Source organism: Sminthopsis crassicaudata, chromosome 2, assembly GCF_048593235.1.
Source record: "Sminthopsis crassicaudata isolate SCR6 chromosome 2, ASM4859323v1, whole genome shotgun sequence".
Lineage (NCBI taxonomy): Eukaryota > Metazoa > Chordata > Mammalia > Dasyuromorphia > Dasyuridae > Sminthopsis > Sminthopsis crassicaudata.
The window spans coordinates 148,409,092-148,421,182 of NC_133618.1; positions in this window are offsets into that span (position 1 = coordinate 148,409,092).

The window sequence follows — 12,091 nt, forward strand, 5'->3', positions numbered from 1 at the left end:
GAACATCTAGTCCTACTAGGGACAGGAGGTCAAAATTGAAAACCCAGAGATAAAGATCTTTTAAAGCTTCTGGCTTACTGGAGGCTAAACAGGAGAAAGAATTCACACAGCAGGTTTTAAACTTACTAGAGTAATTTCAAATGCACATCCTCAGGCATACCAGGCAGCCCCACAGGAGCTACTTAAGGAATTGAACAAAGCCTTTGACTTTCAACACAAATAGCTATGGTTTTAGGGAGAAAAATAAAAACCACAAAACTATGCTTTTAAAATAATGAATGTGGAGTGTGAAGGAAAGACATCTGGAGGCACCTACCAACTAAAAACCAGCTTCCTGCTCTTCTTGCTTATAAGCCAGTGGAGCTCAATCAGAGGCCTCTGGTCTATTTCTTTTCTTCCATTATTTCCTTACTAATGAGAGAGAGAGAGAAAGAGAGAGAGAGAGAGAGAGAGAGAGAGAGAGAGAGAGAGAGAGAGAGAGAGAGAGAGAGAGAGAGAGACAGAGAGAGACAGAGAGAGAGAGAGAGACAGAGAGACAGAGAGACAGAGACAGAGACAGACAGAGAGAGAGAGAGAGACAGAGACAGACAGAGAGATAAAGAGAGAGACAAAGATAGAGAGATAAAGAGAGAGACAAAGATAGAGACATTCAGAGAGACAGAGAGACAGACAAACAAACAGAGATAGAGACAGAGACAGAGAGAGACAGAGAGACAGACAGAGACAAAGAAAGAGAAACAGAAACAAAGAGACAGGGCACAAGCTATAGTAATAGTGATTGTTTCCTCAGGCAGAATCACAGTTAAGGGATTCCAAAGTCAGCAAGCCAACATAGGAGCAAGGTGTCTAAATCTAAAATTAATGTAAAGAAAAAGGGATCTTTCTAAGGAATTAGGTTTGTGCCAACTGATTCAATTTATAGCCACAGCAATGATTGGCTTGATTCAGCGGGACAAAGGAGCTCCTCTGTGATTTGGTATCCCGGAAAGGCTAAGAATATCAGAACAAATCAGAAATCCCAATACCCCACCTGCTAGAAATGCTTCAATGTTGATGGGGTTGATCACTGAAGAAAGTAAATCCTATGTACGCATGGAATGGGGAATAGTTTCATTATGTTGCAGTTCTATGTCATCACAAAACTGGAAATGTCTTCCCAAGTTACAGACAAGGACTTCAGATTGCTTTTGGTCAATAGTATTGTTGGAATTCAAAAGAGACCCCCAAAATATTGGGGTCCCAGACTAATGTCTTGAGCTACCTCAAAAGAATTTACAGGCTCCGACCAATCTCCAAGAAGAGAGGCAAAGTTTATTATAATTGGAATGCTAATTACAACGGGTTACATTCCAAAAGAATTTAGCAAAAAAGTAGGAGCAAGAAGATAAACTTATAGGAAAAAGAGAGACCAGGTGCTTTATGTCACTAGTATGCTAATTTTATGGCTTATAGGTGGATTTGAGGAGTGACTGGTATAACCTCATTATTGTCTCGGAAACTTTGTTATCACTCATCAACAAATTATTATCTAACAGCTTGCAATGTTTGTAGAACTACAGCCCTCCCAAGACTAGGGGACCTCAGGATTACCTCTACATCTTCTCTAAAAGCAGCTATGGGGAAAAAAAAAAAAAATATATATATATATATATATATATATATGTATGTATGTAACTCCCAAGGTCAGGTGGCCTTAGGGCTATTGATACATCTCCCCTAGAAGCTGCACCCCATCATTAACTATTGATCAGCTAAATCAAACGAAACTAAACTAAATGAAAAATAAAAGGTTCGTGGAACCTTTATGATTGTGTTAATTCTACCAGTGGGTGTTTGAACCATTAATAGAGAGAGCAGATACCCCCAAGCCCTATTAAGAATACTGGAGAACTCTGGGGAAGGATGAAATGAAATATCCCTGCCCTTAGACACTGGGGGACAAGGGGACTACCTGATGCATTTAAATATGAAGAAGGAAAATCTGAAGCATCTGAAAGTAATGAAAATCTACACTTTAGAAACATTACCTAATATTGAAATAGATGGCAAAAATAATGTCACAGCAAGGACCAAGGTAGCAAAAAATGGAGCTATCAAAGAATACACCTCAGGACAGGCATCAAACAGCAGAAGTACCTTGCGAAAATTGTTAAAGACTTGTGGAAAAACATTGGAAGATTACATTAATATCTAGCTGCTACCTGCAGGAGAAAAGTTTTGCTCTATATCATGCAATTAAAATAACAAAAAGGAAATGTGGAATGGGCTCTGGAAAGCAAAAATTTGTCAGAAATTATTAATGTCTTTAATCAAAGCCAAAAGGTAGAGGTAGAACAAAGAAAAAAAAAACCCAACACCCATCAAAATGATAATGTAGAGACTTGAGGAAAAAAGGTATTCCATTTTCTCCTTCCCCCCAATAAGAAAAACATAGATGATGAGACATTTTCTGGTTCTTTTTATGGTTCACAAAACCCCACATTGGATTGGACAAAAAATGTACACTGCAGTAAATGCAAAACAAAAACCATGTATATCATTAATGTAATTCAACAAGATAGTTACTTCAAAGAGATTACTGGAATTCTAGTTTCCCTGAAAAACTGGAAAACAATAGTTTTGGACAAGATCCATAAATATTATTTCAAGTGCTTCACAGTGCTGCATGAATTACTAGCAAAGCACTTTACTGGCTTCCTCCCTAATGCTAACTTGATCCCATCTTTCTTAATGTAATTGGGAGCTGGGTTACATACACATATTTATTACCAAAAGATAAAAATATCAGTGACTCCTCCAAATATAGGCCAATTATGTGTCTATGCACTTTATACAAGCATATGTAGCTTATAATACTAAAAATATCTCTATATACACATAAATATATATAATACACAGAGAGAGAAATTGAGAAAGGTGGGGTGAAGAGAGAGGGGAGGAGAAAGAGACAGAGAGATAAAGACACAAAGACACACACAGAGAGAGAAATTGAGAGACAGAGACAGAGAGAGAGACAGAGACAGAGAGACAGAGAGAGACAGAGAGACAGAGAGACAGAGAGAGACAGAGAGAGACAGAGAGAGAGAGACAGAGAGAGACAGAGAGAGAGAGAGACAGAGAGAGAGAGAGAGAGAGAGAGAGAGAGAGAGAGAGAGAGAGAGAGAGAGAGAGAGAGAGAGAGAGAGAGAGAGAGAAGATGAAAGAGAGGGAGAGAGGGGAAGAGAAAGAAAGAAAGAGGGGAAAAAGAAAGAGGGGAAGAAAAAGGTAAGAGGGGGAAGAGAGGGAGAGGTTGAGAAAGAGGGAAAGAAAGAGAGGGAGAAGAGGGGAGAAAAAGGGGAGAGAGAAAAGCACAGAGAAAGGGGAGAGACAGAGAGACAGAGAAAGAGTTGGGAGGTTGAGAGAGAAAGAAAGAGAAAGGGGGAAGAGAAGGGGGGGAGAGAGACTGGCATCTTGAATCAAAACTCAACTGGAAGGACATATTTAGAGCAACTAACACCTATAGTAAGCCATTCTTTTTTATTATAGCTTTTTATTTATAAGATTTATTCATAGGTAATTTTTCAGCATTGACAATTGCAAAACCTTTTGTTCCAACTTTTCACCTCCTTTCCCCTCCCCCCTCCCCCAAATAGCAGGTTCACCAATACATCTTAAATATGTTGAAGTATAAGTTAAATACAATATATGTATACATGCCCATACAGTTGTTTTGCTGTATAAAAAGAATTGAACTTTGAAATAGTGTACAATTAGCCAGTGAAGGAAATCAAAAATGCAGGTGGACAAAAATAGAGGGATTGGGAATTTTATGTGGTGGTTCATAGTCATCTCCCAGAGTTCTTTCACTTGGTGTAGTGGTTCAGTAGAAAGCCATTCTTAACCTGTTTTTTTTGGCATGGTAAAATGGATAACAGTGGGTCTAAAACATGAGTACTTAAACATTTGCATGGACCTCTTTGATAGTCTGTTGAAAAAATTTCTGATTCTATTTACAATCCACAAAAGTCTAATACAACAAAAGTGCATATTTGAATAAATGCAAAATCTCTTCTCAGAATAATGTTTTTAAATGTTTAAAGTAAAATACATCATTTCCCTCTCCAAAACTTTTCCCTTTGGGAAAGTTGGTAGCACAAAAACTAAGGACTTTTTTTGTTAAAAAAAAAAAAAAAAAGTTGAACTAAACCCTTACCTTGGATATGCCATTGCCTTTTCCCAATCCCTAAACTAATTGGGCTAGGATCCATCCTTTTCCAACTGGAAATTATTAAGATATTGATCAAAGGTAAAAGGTTCCTTTGTTATTCCTAGAGTGAGGAAATTTGTCCAGGGGGAAATAAATGGTGATTCTGATATTAACTTATTTTTCAATGTTAATCCAAAATTACATCTTAATACAGAAGATTCATTGTTCAGGAGTCCTAAAAATATTATCTCAAATTATTTTGGGGCTGAGAAACAAGTCCAAGGGAATTGTTGTTTTGTCCTTTGTTTCTGAAACAAACCATAGGTTAAGTCTTGACTTTTGGGTGAAATGAAGTTGAATGAGGCAAAATCATCAACCTCACTCTTGTCCTGAGTTGTCAAAATTCATTGACAAGTCAAAGTTATAGCCAATGGCCTACAATGCAATGGATGACCTTGACGACAGCATTTGCTTCAGCTGCCTTCACAGTCATTGGAACAAATTGTTCTCATCTGCGCATAGTTTGGATATCTCCCTTTCCAAGCTAGAAATCAATGGATATTAAATTATTGTTAAATTGCATTAAATTTTTTTCTGGTAAACTTGTACCTAAATGCAGAGTACAAAAGTAATCATTTTTCCCTTCAATAGTGCTTTATCTTCAGAAGGAATCTAGGAAGCAGCTAATATCCAAGAGTAAAATTAAAGATGCCTCATGGGTGACATCTTCATGAACTTAGACTTAACTTTGTCAACAAAGAAACATCAAAAAAGTCAAAATAATTTCCAGATTTATTTATGGAACAAAGAGTTAATTTATAATAGCAATTCAGGATCAGGTCACTGTGAATAGTAATTACTAAGAGGTTATCCTTAAGAAGGTAACACTATTTGAGGTAAATCCTGCAATTAAAAAAATAAACCATGTCATTGTAGGTTGCAAGAGTTTTAGATATCTAAAAAGATAATTTCAAGTAATTAGAATTATATGCCAGAAGTTCATTATATTTTTTAAACCTCTAGACTACCAATTGAAGCAAATACAGCACCTCCCCAAATATCCTTGAGAATTCAACAAGTGAAGATTTTCTCAGAACTAGAGTATCTATAGATAGAACTGGGATCACAATTGCTCTGATATATTATTTTTAATTTTTTATTATTAAAGCTTTTTATTTTCAAAACATAAGCATAGATAATTTTTAGCATTCACCTTTGCAAAACCTTGTGTTCCAAATATTCTTCCCTTCCTTCCTTCTACCCCCTCCCCTAGACAGCAACTATTTAAACATAAAATATATGTTTAAAATGTGTTATTTTCTTCTGTACATATTTTCACAATTATCATGCTGCACAAGAAAAATCAGCTCATAAAGGGGGAAAATAAGAAAAAAAATGCAAGCAAAACAACAACAAAAAGAGTGAAAATGCTATGTTGTGATCCACTGTCAGTCCCCACAGTCCTCCCTTTGGGTGCTGATAGCTTTGTCCATCATAAATAAGATCACTGGAACTGGCCTGAATCATCCTATTGTTGAAAAGAGCTACGTCCTTCAGACTTGATTATTGTATAATCTTGCTGTTGCTATGTAAAATGTTCTCCTGATTCTACTCACTTCACTTAGCATCAGTTCATGTAAGTCTCTCCAGGCCTTTTTGAAATCAACCTGCTGATTGTTTCTTATAGAATAATAATATTCCATAACATTCATATACCATAATTTATTCAGCCATTCTCCAATTGATGGGCATCCACTCAGTTTCCAGTTTCTTGCCACTAAGAAAAGGGCTGCCACAAACATTTTTGCACATGTGGGTCCTTCTTTCCCTCCTTTAAGATCTCTTTGGGATATAATCCCAATAGTAACACTGCTAGATCAAAGGGAATGCCCAGTTTGATAGCCTTTTGAGCATAGTTATAAATTGCTCTCCAGAATGGTTGAATCAATTCACAACTCAAAAAACAATGTATTGTTTTCCCACATCCTCTCCAAAATTCATCATTATCTTTGCTTGTCATTTTAACCAATGTAAGAGGTGTGTAGTGGTATCTCAAAGTTGTCTTAATTTGCATTTCTCTGATCAATAGTGATTTAGAGCACCTTTTTATGACTAGAAATAGTTTCAATTTCTTCATATGAAAATTGTTTATATCTTTTGACCATTTATCAATTGGAGAATGGCTAGAATTCTTATAAATTTGAGACAATTCTCTATATATTTTTAAAATGAGGCCTTTATCAGAATCCTTGAATGTAAACATTTCCCCCCAGGCTATTGCTTCCCTTCTAATCTTGTCTGCATTGACTTTGTTTGTACAAAAACTTTTAAACTCAATAAAATCAAAATTATCTATTTTGCATTCCATAATGTACTCCAATTCTTCTTTGGTCACAAATCCCATCCTTCTCCACAGATCTGATATATTATTGATCATAAAAGTTGAAGAATATTTTAAATAGATATTATCATATTGAATATTCATAATTTCCCAACTATAAGGAATGAAAAGCTTTTAAAATATAAAGATCTTAAGGAATAAATTAAAATCATGTGACAACATGATAAAATACATGTCATCCCTGTTGCCTTTCCTGCAATTAGAATTGCCCAAAAGATACTTTATATGTGTCCACAAAAAATGTTTTATATCCTAATATTCTTGTTAAAAAGCTGTCACTTTATTGACTTTTGGGATATTTATAGAATATACCATTATAATAACAGGATAAAGGCTTATCTACAAACTATTTCTATATGAATCACAAAAAACACAAAACCAATCATACTACTACTAGCAATTATTGTATTATAATATTGTAAATTATATTTTAGTATAATTAAAATTAAGTTTTCTTATTATAGCTTACATTTACGTAGAGCTCTTAAGTTTACAAAGTGCTTTCCTAAGCATTACCCTGCAATATAGATAGTGCAAATATTGTTCAGTCATTTTTCAATTGTATTTGACTTTTTGTGATCCCATTTGGGGTTTTTTTAGCTAAGATACTAGAAAGATTGGCCATTTTCTTCATGTAAGGTTAAGTAACCAGAGTCACTTAACTAGTGTTAAGTGCCCAGAGTCCTGCAGCTAATAAGTGTCAGAGGCCATATTTGAATTCAGGAGAATAAGTCTTCCAGCACTCCATCCAATTACATCACCAAACTGCTCCTAGAGTAAATATTATTATTCCCATTTTACAGATAAACTTAAATCCAGAGAGATTAAATTACTATCCCTCAATCACATAGCTAATAAGTTATGAGAAGTATTTGAACCCAGGTGTTGCAGTTCTAATTTGATTATTAAGGGAGAGGTTTTGTTTGTTTGTTTGTTTGTTTTTGAGGAAATAGGATTTTCAGTGGTCCTTGAAATGCATGTAAGATTGGATAAACCTAGTGTTGTGCTGGAACTGGCTCATATCATCTCATAAAAACTGGTTATTAAATTTTCAGCAACAGTATTTATTTATACCATGGAAATAAAACAAATACTACAAACCTGAGCTTAATTTATTGCTTTGTTGATTTTCTAGATTTAAGAAAGTGATTAGAAGATATTCATAAAGCAGATTAAACTTTTAAAATGTACTGTGGGGGGCAGCTAGGTGGCACAGTGGATTGAGCACCAGCCTTGAATTCAGGAGAACCCGAGTTCAAATCTGATCTCAGACACTTAACACTTCCTAGCTGTGTGACCCTGGGCAAGTCACTTAACCCCAGCCTCAAAAAAGGAAAAAAAAAAAATGTACTGTGGATACATCCTTTCACCAAAGATCTGATTGTTAAACATTTACCAGCGTACTCCTAGATAGATACCTATTTGAAGAAATAAAAATAAATTTTTTTCTTATTCAAGTTCAGGAATTCCTAATCTGGGGTTTACGAACTTGTTTTTAAAAATATTTTGATAATGGTATTTCAAAATAGTGTCTTCTTTGTGATCTTATTTATTTTATTTTATGCATTTAAAATGTTCTTCTGAGATAGACTGCCATACTGCCATAGAGTACCAGACTGCCATAGGAGTCTATGACACACAGAAAAAGAGGTTAAAAATCTTACTTCCAAATTGGAAACTAGTATGGCAGAAACTAGGCATTGACCAACATCTAACACCATATACCAAGATCAGGTCGAAATGGGTTCATGATCTTGACATAAAGAATATTATAAACAAATTAGAAGAATATAGGATAGTTTACCTCTCAGATCTATGGAGGAGAAAGGAATTTGTGACCAAAGAAGAACTAGAGATCTTTATTGATCACAAAATAAATAATTTTGATTATGTTAAGTTAAAAAGTTTTTGTACAAATAAAACTAAGGCAGACAAGATCAGAAGGGAAGCAATAAACTGGGGAAACATTTTTACATTCAAAGGATCTAATAAAGGCCTCATTTCCAAAATATGTAGAGAATTGACTCAAATTTAAAAGAATTCAAGCCATTCTCCAATTGATAAAAGATACAAATAGACACTTTTCAGATGCAAAAATTGAAACTATTTCTAGTCATATGAAAAGATGCTCCTAATCACTATTGATCAGAGAAATGCAAATTAAGACAACTCTGAGATACCACTACACACCTCTCACATTGGCTAAGATGATAGGAAAAGAGAAGGACAAATATTGGAGGGGGTCTGGGAAAATTGGGACGCTGATACATTGTTGGTAGAGTTGTGAATGGATCCAACCATTCTAGAGAGTAATTTGGAACTATGTCCAAAGGGCTATCAAACTGTGCATACCCTTTGATCCAGCAGTGTTACTACTGGGCTTATATCCCAAAGAGATCTTAAAGAAGGGAAAGGGACCCATATGTGCCAAAATGTTTGTGGCAGCTCTTTTTGTAGTGGCCAGAAACTGGAAACTGAGTGGATGCCCATCAATTGGAGAATGGCTGAATAAATTGTAGTATATGAATGTTATGGAATATTACTATTCTCTAAGAAACAATCAGCAGGATGATTTCAGAAAGGCCTAGAGAGACTTATGTGAACTGATGCTGAGTGAATTGAATAGAACCAGAAGAACATTGTACATAGCAACAACAAATTATACAATGATCAATTCTGATGGAACGTGGCTCTCTTCAACAGTGAGATGATTCAAACCAGTTACAATTGTTCAATGATGAAGAGAGCCATCTATACCCAGAGAGAGAACTGTGAGAACTGAGTCGTGGACCACAACATAGTATTTTCACTCTTCCTATTGTTGTTTGTTTGCATTTTGTTTTCTTTCTCAGGCTTTTTTCTGTCTAAATCTGATTTGTCTTGTGCAGCAAGGTAACTGTATTAATATGTGTGTGTGTATATATATGTATATACATATATATATATATTGTATTTAACATATACTTTAACATATTTAACATGTATGGGACTACCTGCTCTCTAGGGGAGGGGGTGGGAAGAAGGAGGGGAAAATTTGGAACAGAAAGTTTTGCAAGGGTCAGTACTGAAAAATTACCCATGCATGTGTCTTGTAAATAAAAAGCTTTAATAAAAAAATTTAAAAATATATTACTTCCAGAGACTATATTGTTGGAAAGTAATGGAAAACAGGAAGAAAAAGCAGAAAAATAATTCAGCATAATCTGTTCGATGAGGTTTTTTTTGTATACTATACTTTTTTACCCAAATCTTAGCATGGTTATTCATACATTGTAGACACACTTAATAAATGTTTACTGACTCAGTAAATCATATTGATATCATTGATATAGGAACCATTTCCATTGATTCAGATCTCAGTCTTACTATTTTTTAATGATCCTTTTTGGGTTTTCTTGGTAAAGTTACTGGAGTGGTTTGCTGTCTCCTCCAGCTCATTTTACAGAGGAAGAAACTAAGGTAACAGTGTTAAATGTCTTTCTCAGGATCACACAGCTAGTAACTGTCGGAGGCCAGATTTGAACTCAGGAAGATGGGTCTTCCTGAACTCTACTCCTGGCATTCTACCCTCTACACCATCTAGCTTCTCCCCCTTCCATGTTTTTTTCTTCTTTTACTTCTATCGTCCAACAGCCTTGAATAGTGTAGGGAATTACATTAGGAGGCAGCATGATATTGGGAAGAGAGCACTGAATTTAGAATCAGGAAATTTATGTCCAAAGCCAAACTCAGACAGTTACTATCTGTGTGACCATAATATTATTTGTTGAATGGATGAATGAAAGTTTTATCATTATGTAGCTGATATTTCCATAGAGATTCAAGCTATATGAGCCACTTTACTCATAAGAGACCAATAAGGTCATAAGATCACTCAGAATTGTGTTTTAAGGGGCATCAGAAACTATCCAATCCAAACTCTACATGAAAAATAATCTCTTTTATATCCTACTCAACAAATGATCTTTCTTGAAAACTTCCAGTGAATTTTATGATATCCCATGGTCACCCATTTCACTTATGGCTCTAATTGTTAGGGAATTTTTACTTATAACAAAGTTAATTCTACTTCTCTGAAGCTTTCTCCCATATTCCAAGTTCTGGCCTCTGGGACTAAGCAGAAGCTTTATTCTTTTTCAGTATAACCACCTTTCAGATATTTGAAAAGAGCTATTACTCTATTCTAAGCTAAACATCTCAGAGAGAGCCAGTATGATATGATGGCAAACCAAGTGGAACCAAGGGCCAATAATCATACATAAGGATCCATTTATTTGTTTTTTTTTTAAATTAATACACCAACACATTAAAACCAGATAAGAACTACATTTTACAATGGTTTAGCTACACTCAGAAGTATTGTAGGCCTCATACTTGTTTGACATCTCTGATATAGTGGATAAACTGCCAGCCTCATAGTTAGGAAAGACCCGGGGTCTACCTTACTAAGAGGCAATTAGATGGTACAATGGATAGAGTGCTGGGAAAATAATTAGGACTAAGACCAAATTCAAATTCTCCTTCAGAATCTAGTTATGTCTGTAACCCCTGTTAAATCAACCCCTACAAGTCATTTAATTCCTTTCAATCTCAATTTATTGTTTTGTTGATTGTCTAGACTAAAGAAATTGATGGAGAAAATCTTAATAATGCAGGTTAAATTTTAAAGTTTCAAGTACATTTCCCCCCCCCCCCAGATCTATGTTACATGTCTTTAAAAATCTCAAGTTTCTGTTATTCTTTCCAGAATGCTTGGTCTCTGTAGCTCTTTATTCCTTTCTTTTTCATGTGTATAAGTATTGGTTTTTGTTAGAACTTTGTGACTGCAAGTGCCATCCTTTCTCACCCTGAGGAATGTAAATGAACCAATTAAAAAACCCAAACACCACCATAAGGCATTTTTATAAAGTATTTGATCCCCCACTTGAGAAAACCCAAGGCCATTCTCCTAGCAGTCATAGGATAATTAACATATAGCCTATAAATATAAATTGTCCCTTACCTTTTGTTTTAATCCTTAAAATCAGTTGAAAATATCTCTTCTTTTTGTAGTAACTCCATAGGTAAATTGTCCATATGTCCTAAACATTCCCATAGAAACAACAACAAAAATAGGACTCTTTCCAACCTTTTTTTGGCTAATCTTAAAACTATCCCAGTATACTCAAATCCCATACTCTTACTTCAACCAATTATTACAGTGAAAGAGCCCAAATTATAGATCTGGAAGCAGAAATAGTAGATAGTACCTTGCTCTACCAGTTACCATCCTGGATTCCTTGCAAAGAAAAAATCATCTTTATCCTGTCAAATTTGAGAACTTTTCTATAAAAAAGAGAAAGTAGAGAAGCTATTTTTTGCAGCAGCCAGACCACTATTCCGATTTAGATATAAATTTGGAGGAGTATGGTAGTAGGGAATTATTGAAGACTTTTGAAAAATGAACTATGAGATCTTAAAGAAGGGAAAGGGACCTGTATGTGCAAAAATGTTTGTGGCAGCCC